The sequence below is a fragment of the Piliocolobus tephrosceles genome, chromosome 6 (genome assembly GCF_002776525.5).
Source record: "Piliocolobus tephrosceles isolate RC106 chromosome 6, ASM277652v3, whole genome shotgun sequence".
Taxonomy (NCBI): domain Eukaryota; kingdom Metazoa; phylum Chordata; class Mammalia; order Primates; family Cercopithecidae; genus Piliocolobus; species Piliocolobus tephrosceles.
The window spans coordinates 143,715,322-143,726,057 of NC_045439.1; the positions used below are offsets into that span (position 1 = coordinate 143,715,322).

The 10,736-nt window shown below is 51.3% G+C and overlaps 1 long non-coding RNA gene across 1 annotated transcript; it reads right to left on the bottom strand.

Annotated features, from left to right (window-relative positions):
• Positions 1-5,189: 5,189 nt before the first annotated feature.
• Positions 5,190-9,510, bottom strand: LOC111548425. The gene is made up of 3 exons (XR_002733403.2): positions 9,215-9,510; positions 8,332-8,556; positions 5,190-7,324 (listed from the first exon to the last, which is right to left on the bottom strand). It is a non-coding gene; the product is annotated as an uncharacterized LOC111548425 (long non-coding RNA).
• Positions 9,511-10,736: the final 1,226 nt, after the last annotated feature.

Genomic DNA, 10,736 nt, shown 5'->3' on the forward strand with positions numbered 1-10,736 from the left:
CCCTTGTGGACCTTTCAAGTTGGCTTTTGAAATGGCTTAGCCAGATTTCCTCAGACTTGAAAAGTGACTCCTTTCACACCTTCCTGCCTTTGCACGTGCAGTTTCTTCCCCAAGCAATGCATTTACTGTCTTATCCATCTGGTGACTTAGTGTGAAGTGGAGATCCAGGGTCCAGCAAGAGCTCAGGGATCCTTCCCCCAACTCCCACCCCAACCCCACTCCACCTCACCCCTTACTCTTGCCCAGGATGAGTCAATCACAAGGGCCAAATTTCACATTTTGTAGGGTGCAGGTTTCAAGGAGAACAGAGGTCACAGAGCTATAAATGGGTTTCTTTTCTTTTTCCTTCCTGGCAAGACTGTCTTTGGATCAGTCAGTGCCTGGTTGGTGAGCTCTTCCCTCCCTTCCCATTCCCTCCCCTCTCTTTTTCTCCTCCCTCTCCTGTCCTCTCTTCACCCTTCCCCATAGCAACTGGGCCCAAGACCCTCTGTCCAGGTCTAGGAGGCCTCAGCCTGGCCAGGGCAGTAGGCTTGGGGCAAATGCCCTCTCCTGCCCTCTGTCTTGTCCTCCCTCTGCCGCTCCCATCCCCTTAGAGGCCAGAGCCAGACTGAGATTTGGGCCCCATGTGGGTTAGGGGGAAGGGGCTCCCAGAGCCTTTCACTGCTGGGTGCCAAGCTTCTACCTCTCTAACATGTCACTTTGGCTGTTCTGTACCATTGCCATGAGGAGCCCTCAGGAAACTCCTGGGGAAGGGTAGCATCCAGGGTCCTTGGAGCTTTTGACCTAACACCATCCTCAGAGCATCACAATCTTGCTGCAATTTCTAATCCCCATTTTGCAGGAGGCTCAGACGGGCTAAGGAACACTTTTCCTGCTAAGTGGGAATGAGCAGGTGAAGCTGAGCCTGTTCTATTGCTTCCCGGATCATGGAGGAGGAGGAAGAGATGGAGGAGGAGGAGGAAGAAGAGAAGAAGGACGCAAGGCTCTGTCCCTATCAGCCACCTGGTGCCCAGGGTAGGGCTGTGCCCCTCAGAGCACATGAGCCCTGCAGAGAACTGGGGCATGGAAATGAGCCTCCCTGCCCAGCACCCTACTCCTAAGAGCCCACATGGGGGCCAGGGCCTGGAGACTGGAGGGCGAGCCCCTGAGACCTCACAGAGCATCGATCAGCCCCAGGAGGGCTGCTGCACCCTGTTCAGGCTCCCTGGCCAAAACACCACTGAGGGCATCATCTTGATGAGCTGCAGCAACTGGGATTTGATTACTCTGGCCCTGCCTCAGGCTTTTCCCAATCTTTCCTGTGGCTCCAGACAGGAGCACCCGGCCCTTCCCACTCACTGCCCCTTTCATCTCCCTTAGTGTCCCTCCCACCACAGCACCCCAGCTGCTGCCAGCCACCTGCTCAGGGCAGGCCTCTCTCCCTCCGGGTGCCCGCCCTGCCCTCTCCACCTCCCGATGGCTAGGACAAGATGATTTACAGGAGCGTGGCGGGAGGGACGGCGAGCCGGATTAATGCACCAGCAAGCAGCCGTCTCACTCACCAAACACACATCATGAAAACTTATTGCTCAGAAAACAGCACAACGCCACTAATTCATAAATGTTTAATGTCTACCACAGTGGAGCAGCCAGGGCTTATCGCCTCCAGGAAAGAGGAGGCTGGCTATCCCCAGGCCACCCACCTCCCACTCACCCAGCCTGACCCGGTGGCCTTCCCACCCGCTCCTCAGCCAGGCGCCTGCCCAAGTGCTGAGCAGGTGGTTTCGCTTCCTGGTAGTTTTTATTTTATCTGGCCCAAGGATGCTCATGACTGAGCGCTGGGTGGTGTATTGGGGCAAGGAGGTGGCACTCAAGATGGCCTCCAGGCCTTCTCATTCAGCCAGTCCTCCACAGACACCCAGGCTCAGGGAGAGGGGCCTGGAGTAGGACAGAGGGCGGTCAGACAGAAACCAGGGGGGGACCCACAGCTGTCACCCCTGCACAGAGGGCCTGCCTCAGCTGGCTGCACTGCAGAGGGGGAGACAGAAAAAGAAACAGAGAGAGAAACAGAGAGAGCCACACATAGAAACAGAAGGAAACGAGAAAAAGCGGCAGAAACAGAGAAAAGAGAAACAGAATGAGAGAGGGGGATCAAGTGAGATGAGGGAAAGAAGAAGCCAGCCCTTCAGCAGGAAGACGGCTTCAGGCTGGGGCGCTCTCCCAGATGAGGAAGGATTCATCTTCCCTGGCAGCCTTGGAGACGTGGGGAAGAATGGCAGGCCCACTAATGGTCCCATCCTGTTTAGGACAGGCAGGAACAAAAGGAGACATGGTCCTCACCGATTCATTCCCCTCCAAAGGGTCTGGCCAACACCTCAGTCGTTGCCACAGTGGTGGATGGCGTAACCCCCCACCTGCCTCGAGTCTCCGTGTGGCCAGTCTCTGCCTGCCCCTCCCTCCCATTCTCCAGTCCCTGTGGACTGAGGTCTCTGGAGTGCAGCTTCCCAGCTCATTTGCCTGCTGGTTTCAGTTGGGGTTTAACCATAGGGAGGCGCCAGCAGGAGATGAGGAGGGAGGATAGAGGTTAGGGGGTGTCTCTGGCATCCCTGCATCCTCTGTGCCCACGCCTCCTCCTCCAGGGGTCCCACTGTCACCAGGTTTCCATAACAGGCCAGGACTGGTAGCAGCCTACACCCTCACCAGGCTCTGGAAGCTGCAGCATTTCTCCTTCACCCCCTCCACCCTGCCCACCCCTCGCTAAGAAGTCCCTGCATTCACTCCCCTCATTGGAGCCATCCGAGTGGATCCATTCCCTGCCAGGACCCTGACAGGGGCTTGCTTCTCCTCTACCTCTCACTTCGTCTTCCTCTAGGCCCTAAAAGAGGAGGTAGAGAGGGCAAGATTGGGTGGGAAAGAGGGCCAGCTGTGTGGATCAGGCAGGTCTAGCATTGAGTCCTGGCTGTGTCATTTAATAGTCATGAGAACTTGGGCCAATCTCTTAATTTCTCTGAGTCTCAATTTCCTTATCTGTAAAACAGAGATCATGCGAGCAGCTTCCTCTCGAGTTGAAAAGATGAAGTAAGACCCCTGTTCATTTGGATTCTTCACTCCTCTGCTCAGCACGTGGCCAGTGGGGAGTGGGCAATGCTGCAGAGAGGCCCAAAGGCCAGGGCTCCCCAGCCACCCTTGTGGGTTCTGCAGAGTCCCCCTATATCTCCTAGGCCCAGCAGGCTGAAGCCTTTCCCCTATGGGCCCCAAGGGTCTCAGGAACCCTCACTCCCCACCCCTAGACCTCAAAGCCACAAAGAAAGAGATGACTATTGCAGTTCCTGATGTTACCCTCAGACCACAGGGAGACAACTGACTCACCCGATCCCCGGAAATGAGGCCACCTTGAGCCTACTCTGGGCACCCCACCTGCCCCCAGCCCAGGGAGCTCCCAGGATGAGAGGAAGGTGACCATGAAAAGAGTCTGTCTGCCTGCCCCAGCGAGTGGCCTTTCTCCCTGTTTCTGCTGGGTCCCATCCCCAGGCTGTCTAAGAGTCATAAAAATAAGCTGTATGTAGATGCCACCTCTGTGCCACATGCGGTGCACAAATGCAGTGAGTGGGTGAGTGGGCAGAACAGCACACAGATGAAGAGATTGGCTCTCAGCTCAGCCTGCCTGGGTTCCAGTCCCAGAGAGCGGCTTATCAAAGGGTCATCCTGTTTTGATTAGCCTGCATTGCTGCTCAGAACACAGCAACAGTCCCACGTCAGCTCCCGAGGGGCCCTGAACCAGCCTCAGTATCCAGGAAAGCCATCCCTGCTGTTCTGTTACTTTTTTTTTTTTTTTTTTTTTGAGACAGAGTCTTGCTGCATCCCCCAGGCTGAAGTGCAGTGGTGCTATCTCAGCTCACTGCAGCCTCCACCTCCTAGGTTCAAGCAATTCTTGTGCCTCAGCCTCCCAGGAAGCTAGGATTACAGGCATGCACCATCATGCCCAGCTCATTTTTGTATTCTTAGTAGAGATGGGGTTTCACCATGTTGGCCAGGCTGGTCTCAAACTCCTGACTTCAAGCAATCTACCTGCTTCAGCCTCCCAAAGTGCTGGGATTATAGGCATGAGCCACTGTTCCCCATGGTCTCCACTACTTTTTTTTTTAGATGGAGTCTTGCTCTGTCACCAGGCTGGAGTGCAATGGTGCAATCTCGACTCACTGCAACCTCCGCCTCCCTGGTTCAAGCAATTCTCCTGCCTCAGCCTCCCAAGTAGCTGGGGCTACAGGCACATGCCACCATGTCCAGTTAATTTTCGTATTTTTAGTAGAGACGGGGTTTCACCATGTTGGCCAGGCTGGTCTCGAACTTCTGGCCTCAGGTTATCTGCCCGCCTTGGTCTCCCAAAATGCTGGGATTACAGGCATGAGCCACTGTGCCCAGCCCCACTACTTTTTAATTGTCAAAATAATCTGACCAATTGGTCATTTCTCTTATACCATATGTTCATTCATTCAAAAAGCATTTACCAGGCACCTACTATGTGCCAGGCACTGCAATGAATGTAAGACAAAGAAGCAAGCAGAGGTCTGACCACACATGCCTTGTATATCTTGCACAAGTTCTCTCTTTGTTAAGAGCAGTGGCAGGTCTTTTTTTCTTTTTTTTTTTTTTTTTTTTTTTTGAGACAGAGTTTTGCTCCTGTTGCCCAGGCTGGAGTGCAATGGTGCAATCTCGACTCACTGCAACCTCTGCCTCCCAGGTTCAAGCGATTCTTTTAGTAGAGATAGGGTTTCCCCATGTTAGCCAGGCTTCTCTGGAACTCCTAGCCTCCCCAGGCTGTCTAAGAGTCATAAAAATAAGCTGTATGTAGATGCCACCTCTGTGCCACATGCGGTGCACAAATGCAGTGAGTGGGTGAGTGGGCAGAACAGCACACAGATGAAGAGATTTGCCCGTCTCAGCCTCCCAAAGTGCTGGGATTACAGGCGTGAGCCACCGCGCCCAGGCTTTTTTATTTTTTATTTTTATTTTTATATTTTTTTGAGACAGAGTTGCGCTCTTGTCACCCAGGCTGAAGTGCAACGGCGCAATCTCGGCTCACTGCAATCTCTGCCTCCCAGGTTCAACCAATTCTCCCCCCTCGGACTCCCGAGTAGCTAGGATTACAGGTGCCCACCACCGCGCCCAGCTAATTTTTGCATTTTTAGTAGAGACAGGGTTTCACCATGTTGGCCAGGTTGGTCTTGAACTCCTGACCTCAGGTGATTCACCCACCTTGGCCTCCCAAAGTGCTGGGATTATGGGAGTAAGCCACCATGCCTGGCCTGTCAGCCTTTAAAGCATCGTGGGAAGGAAGGGTGCATGATCAAGTTTGCATTATTTCCTTGGCTGCAGCATAAAGAACAAATGGGTGTAACTGAACAGGGAGGGAGGGCATGGGGTCCCTCACAGCAATCAGGTGGGACACAGTGGCCACGTGGACCACTGATGGAGATGGTGATGGAGCTGGAGAAGGGTGGATGGATTGGAGACTAAATTAATAGGGGTTGTTAAGGGACTTAAAATGGAAGGATGTAGCAGACAGAAGAAAGGATCAAGCGTGACTCTTGGGTTTCTGGATCCTATGACCAGGTGGATGGTGTTGCTATTCAATGAGATGCAGAACCCTGGAAGGGACCAGGGGTGGAGGGGAAGAGGTCATGACTTTGGTTTTAAGCATAATAAATTGGAGCTAGTGTTGACATATTCTTGAGAAGATTTCAAGTAGACAGCAGAACACATGAACATGGAGATCCAAAGCAAGTCAAGTCATCTAGATGAAGGGGATTGTTCAAGGCAAGGCAGTGGATGATATCTGCTGAGGAAAGAGGTCCACACCCTGAGAATCTCCAAAATGCAAGACCAGTAGAAGAAGGGAAAAGTTGCAAAGGAGCCAGGGAAGCAGTAATGCAAGAGATAGGAAGGAAGTCAGTTAAACGACGTGTGCTTGAGCCAAGAAACACGTTTTAAGAAGGATAGTGCAGTGTGACAAGCAAGGTTAAGGAAAATGAGGACCGAAAAGTGTCTACCAGGTGGAGTAACATGCAGGTCACTTGGGCCTTAGCAAGAGCTGTTGTGGAAGGATGCTTAGGCTGACACCATCTTCATCAAAAATTTGCTCCTCCCCTACTCTGCCGGGCACAAGGTATATGGTGGTGCCTGACAGAGCTGCTCACCAGATCCTCTGGCTCCCCACATTCCAGGTACAAGGTGAACTCATACCTTCTAGTCCCCTCTAGCTGGTGGGGCCATGCGACTAGTTCTGGCCCATGAGTTGTGAGCAGAGCAGTTCTCACTTGCAGACCCAGCATTTAACTGCAGGTGCGAGACCCTCCAGGCTGTTTTCCTTCTGGTGTGGAGACTGGTGAGGGTCAAGACAGTGACTGTTCTCTCAGCCTGAGCCTCAGTGACTGTGATGAGCAGAGCCTGCTTGCCTCATGCCTTGATATTCTGCTATAGTAGCCCACATCCAGCTCAGTGTTCTTCCTGCAGACATCTCCCTCTTAGTTGCACAAAAATAAACAAGTAAATAAGCTTTACCCATTGATTGAGGTTTGACCTCTCACAGCTGAGAAGGGTCCGTGGCACACGAGTGAGCCACAGCTCTCTGGCTGGGAATCCCTGCTTGAGCAGATGGCCTAGGGATATAACAAAAGGAGGAGGTGCACCAGGGAGGAGCAGCTGATAAGAAGAGAAAGGAAGAAGCAGCAAGAAAGATCATTGACAAGCCAAACTGGGAGCTTCCACACTGAAATACACTTTCCCTGGCCAAGGAAAAAACTTCTCTCAGAAGGCAGGGGAGTTTTAAGAACGAAGGCTTTGTTATCGGACTGACCTGGGTTCCAATCATGTCTCTTCCACTTAGTTCCTTTATGTTGGTCAAGGAATGAATGATCTCTCTAATCAGTAGTCCAGGCCCCATCATTTTCCTGCTTAAATTCTTCCCATGACTCTGCACCTCTCAAAGCAAAGCAAAAGTGGAAAATGCAGGACGTGCAGGCTGTCGCTCCCAACTCCCAGGCCCGTGGAAGATAGCACCCATGGATCACAGCACTTTTTCCTAGATGTAGCCTCAGAATCTTTCTCAACACAGTGCTTCAAGCAGTCACCACCAATCCAACACAGTTGCCTTTTAAGATACAATGTTTTTGCCATCTTTAGCCTTCTGAATGTCTATAAATGTTGTAATTTACGTCCCATCTGCTCTCCCCACCTTAACTCCCAGAGGTCTTCCTCGCTTATTTTATCTTCCAGTCACATTGAATTAGCTGTCATTCACCAGTCTCCACACCAGAAGGAAAACAGAGCCTGGAGGGTCTTGCACCTGCAATTAAATGCTGTGTCTGCAAGTGACTTCCATGAGTTCTGCCCTGCTTACAACTCATGGGCCAGAACTAGTCACATGGCCCCACCAGCTAGAGGGGACTAGAAGGTGTCATTAAACCAGGCTCTCTTACCCCCCTTTGCCCTTGCTCATGTTGCTCTCTCCATCCCATTCCACTCCCCACCCTGAGCCCAACCTCAGACTCCTGGAGACCCTGCTTAAGTGTCAGCTCAAGGGTTCTCCATGTGCTCATTGCACCCTATGTGTATTTCTGGTGGAGTGCCACACCGGATGGCAGCCGTGCACTGCTGTGACAGTGCCTCCCCTCAGCCTGAGGTCCCCTGAGGGCAGAAGCATGCCTTTTTGTGTTTAGATGCATCCCTCTACCTCTCCCTAGCACTGCTAGGGAGTCCTCCCAGTGGGTCCCAGATAAAGATGAAGAGAGTAAATAAAAGATGAAAATGCCAGGGAGAGGGCAAAGACCGCAGGGCCCACACTCCTCCTCTGTAAAGTGAGGGTAAGGACCTCTCTGTCAAGAATGGCATAAAAGGGAGATAACATATGTAAAACGCAGTGCCCGGGGCATGGGAGGCACTTCCTAAATATTTGTGGAGGAAATTAAGGCATGAAGGAAGGATTAAATAATGAAAGATAAAGAGAGGAAGAATAAATTCGAGAAGGAAGAAACTAAAGGCAGAAGGAGAGAAGACAAATTCTGAACAAGCACCTGTCATGTATCATGCACCGTTCTAGGCCCCAGGTATACTTAATGGTGAAAAACAACCCCAGATATATTGCTGTACCCAGGAAGCTCACAATCTAAAAGGAAGAAAAACCACCTTCTTAACCCAAGTGTTGGATCTAGGCCCTGCCATTCTTTCCCAAGACTTGAATCTCTTCCCATGACCTTCAGAATCAAGGCCAATCTCCTTAGCTTGGCATTGCAAAGTCAGGGTATGTAGACTATGCTGCAGTAACAAACAGCCCTCTACATGTCGGTGACTTACACAAGTGTATTTGTCATTCAGACAAACCCACTGCAGTTCCAGTGGGGACTCCAGAGTGCTAGCCCCACTGTGTTGACTCAAGATTTTGGGGTGTTTTGTTTCAGTGGCACCTCCATATGTCATATTTCCCATTTCTCTTCTGCTCCAGACAGTGAGGTTGAAACTCCAAGTCTCATTACAGAGCATTTGCTGGGCTATCTCTGAGCCATTGCACAGCCTTGCCCCCTGCAGAGAAGAGGTATGGAATCAACCCAAGTGTCCCGCAATGGATAATTAGATAAAGATACCATGATACCTTTATATATATATAAATATATATATATATATACACACACACACACACACACACACACATACATACATACACAATGGAATTCCATTTAGCCATAAAAAAATGGAATCCTATCATTTGAAGCAATGTGGATGAAAGATACATACCACACCATCTCACTCATGAGGAATCTAAAAAAGTTGATCTCATAGAATTAGAGAGTAGAATGGTGGTTACTAGAGACTGGAGAGGAGAAGGGGAGGGGGCACATTGAGAGGTTGGTCAATAGGTACCAAGCTACAATCAGATAGGAGGAACAAGTTCTGCTGTTCTATTACACAGTAGGGTGACTATGGTTAACAATATTGTATCATATATTTTAGAATAGCTAGAAGAGAGGATTGTGAATGTTCTCACCACAAAGAAATGATAATGTATGAGGTGATAGATGCACCAAACACCCTGATTTGATCATTACAGAATGTATACATGTATAAAAACATCACACTGTACCCCATAAATATGTACGATTATTTATGTCCATCTAAAAATTAAAAATAAATAAATAAATAAAGGCATGGACAATTAACAAGAAGACACAGAACCACTCACTCCCATCTTGCCCAGCTGGAAAGTGTTGAAGGGTCCTGAGATTCTGATGCCATGAGCTCAGCTACACAGGAGGGCATGGGAGAGTGGGGTGGAAGCAAGGTATCCGGTAACTTCCCTTTGGCCTCATCTTCTCCACTGAAAAATGGGTAGATCTGCCTTTGGGAAGGGTCATAGAACTCCAAGCAGCTGGAGTCTTTACCCCTCCCTGCAGATAGTTCCTACCCAGGGGTAGCTATGAGCCTGGCCTGTGAAGTGGAGAGAGGGAAGAAATTCATCTTGAGGTTGGACATTCTCAGCCCATGGCCACCATGTGTCAGCTGACGGGAAGCAAGCCAGGGAGTTCAAATAGAGAAAGAGGAAGAAAGCAAACCAACCCATCTCCCTGGTTTCCCTCACGCTGCTGCAACGCGCTAGAGGATGAACCAGCTCATTCTCTTCACTTCTTTTTCTCTTGGTGGTAGCGGTAGGGCCAGGGGCTGAGTAAGCCAGAAGGTTCCCCAGTGTGGTCTCGGTTAAGGTCACTGGATACTTGCTTCCTCCCAATGGGTGATGAGTTCAGTGTCAACTCACACATACCCCACCCCACCCCTGGAGGCCCTCTCCTGGGTTTTTCTTTCCTCTCCCAAGTTCGTGTCAAAACGTGGTCAACCCCCCACACTTCCCTCACCCCTGGCCTGGCCCAACCAGCTCCTAACCAGAGCACAGGGCGCAGTCCATAACCACATCTTGCAACATGATTCACTGCGTCTGTGGAGGGACTGATGCAATTGTGGGTAAGGAGTCATTTCTACTGATGGGGAAACCACAGCAACCCGGCCAGGGCTGGGAGGGCAATCCATGGGGACCTACCCTGAGACAGGCCGTGACCGAGAACCTCAGGGTCCCCAGAGCAACCCAGCCACACTATGACTGAGGCCAGAGAGCAGAGGCCCAGGACTTACTCTCCTCCTGCGGAGGGGCAGTAGGCTGGTGGCCGGGAGGAAGGCAGGGGTCTTGGCAAGAGAGGGCCTGTTCAGGGGACTTGGCAAGAGAGGGCCTGTTCAAAGACAGCAACTCTTCCAGGAACCCCCAGAGTGATCCATCTTTCTCTCTGAGCAACATGGACATGTGAGGTTCTTGGAGGAGGCCAGGCAACCGTGAGCAGGAAAATTGCTTTCTCTGGGTGCTGGGTCCGTGCCTGGACCAAAGACTGAAGCCGCCTTGCTGCTCACTGCACTGCATGGGAAGCACACGCAGCTGCCTGGAGAGAATGCGCTCCCACTGCCTGAGCAGGTGCCCAGGAGACACACAGAACTGAATCTGAAATTCCAGTGGCTCAGCAGCCTGCATGCTGTGGCCTGGATCAGCTGGGCACACCTGCCTTGGGTGCCTGATCTACTGTTCATTTCCAACGCCCAGCTCAGCATTGGATGTGAGGTGTCCAGTGGACCCTGCGCTTGTCCCTCTGGCTATGTGAGCTCAAGTCAGCAAATTTCCCTCTCTGGACTGCCCCCTCCCTCCTCCGAACCCTGCTGCTCACTTC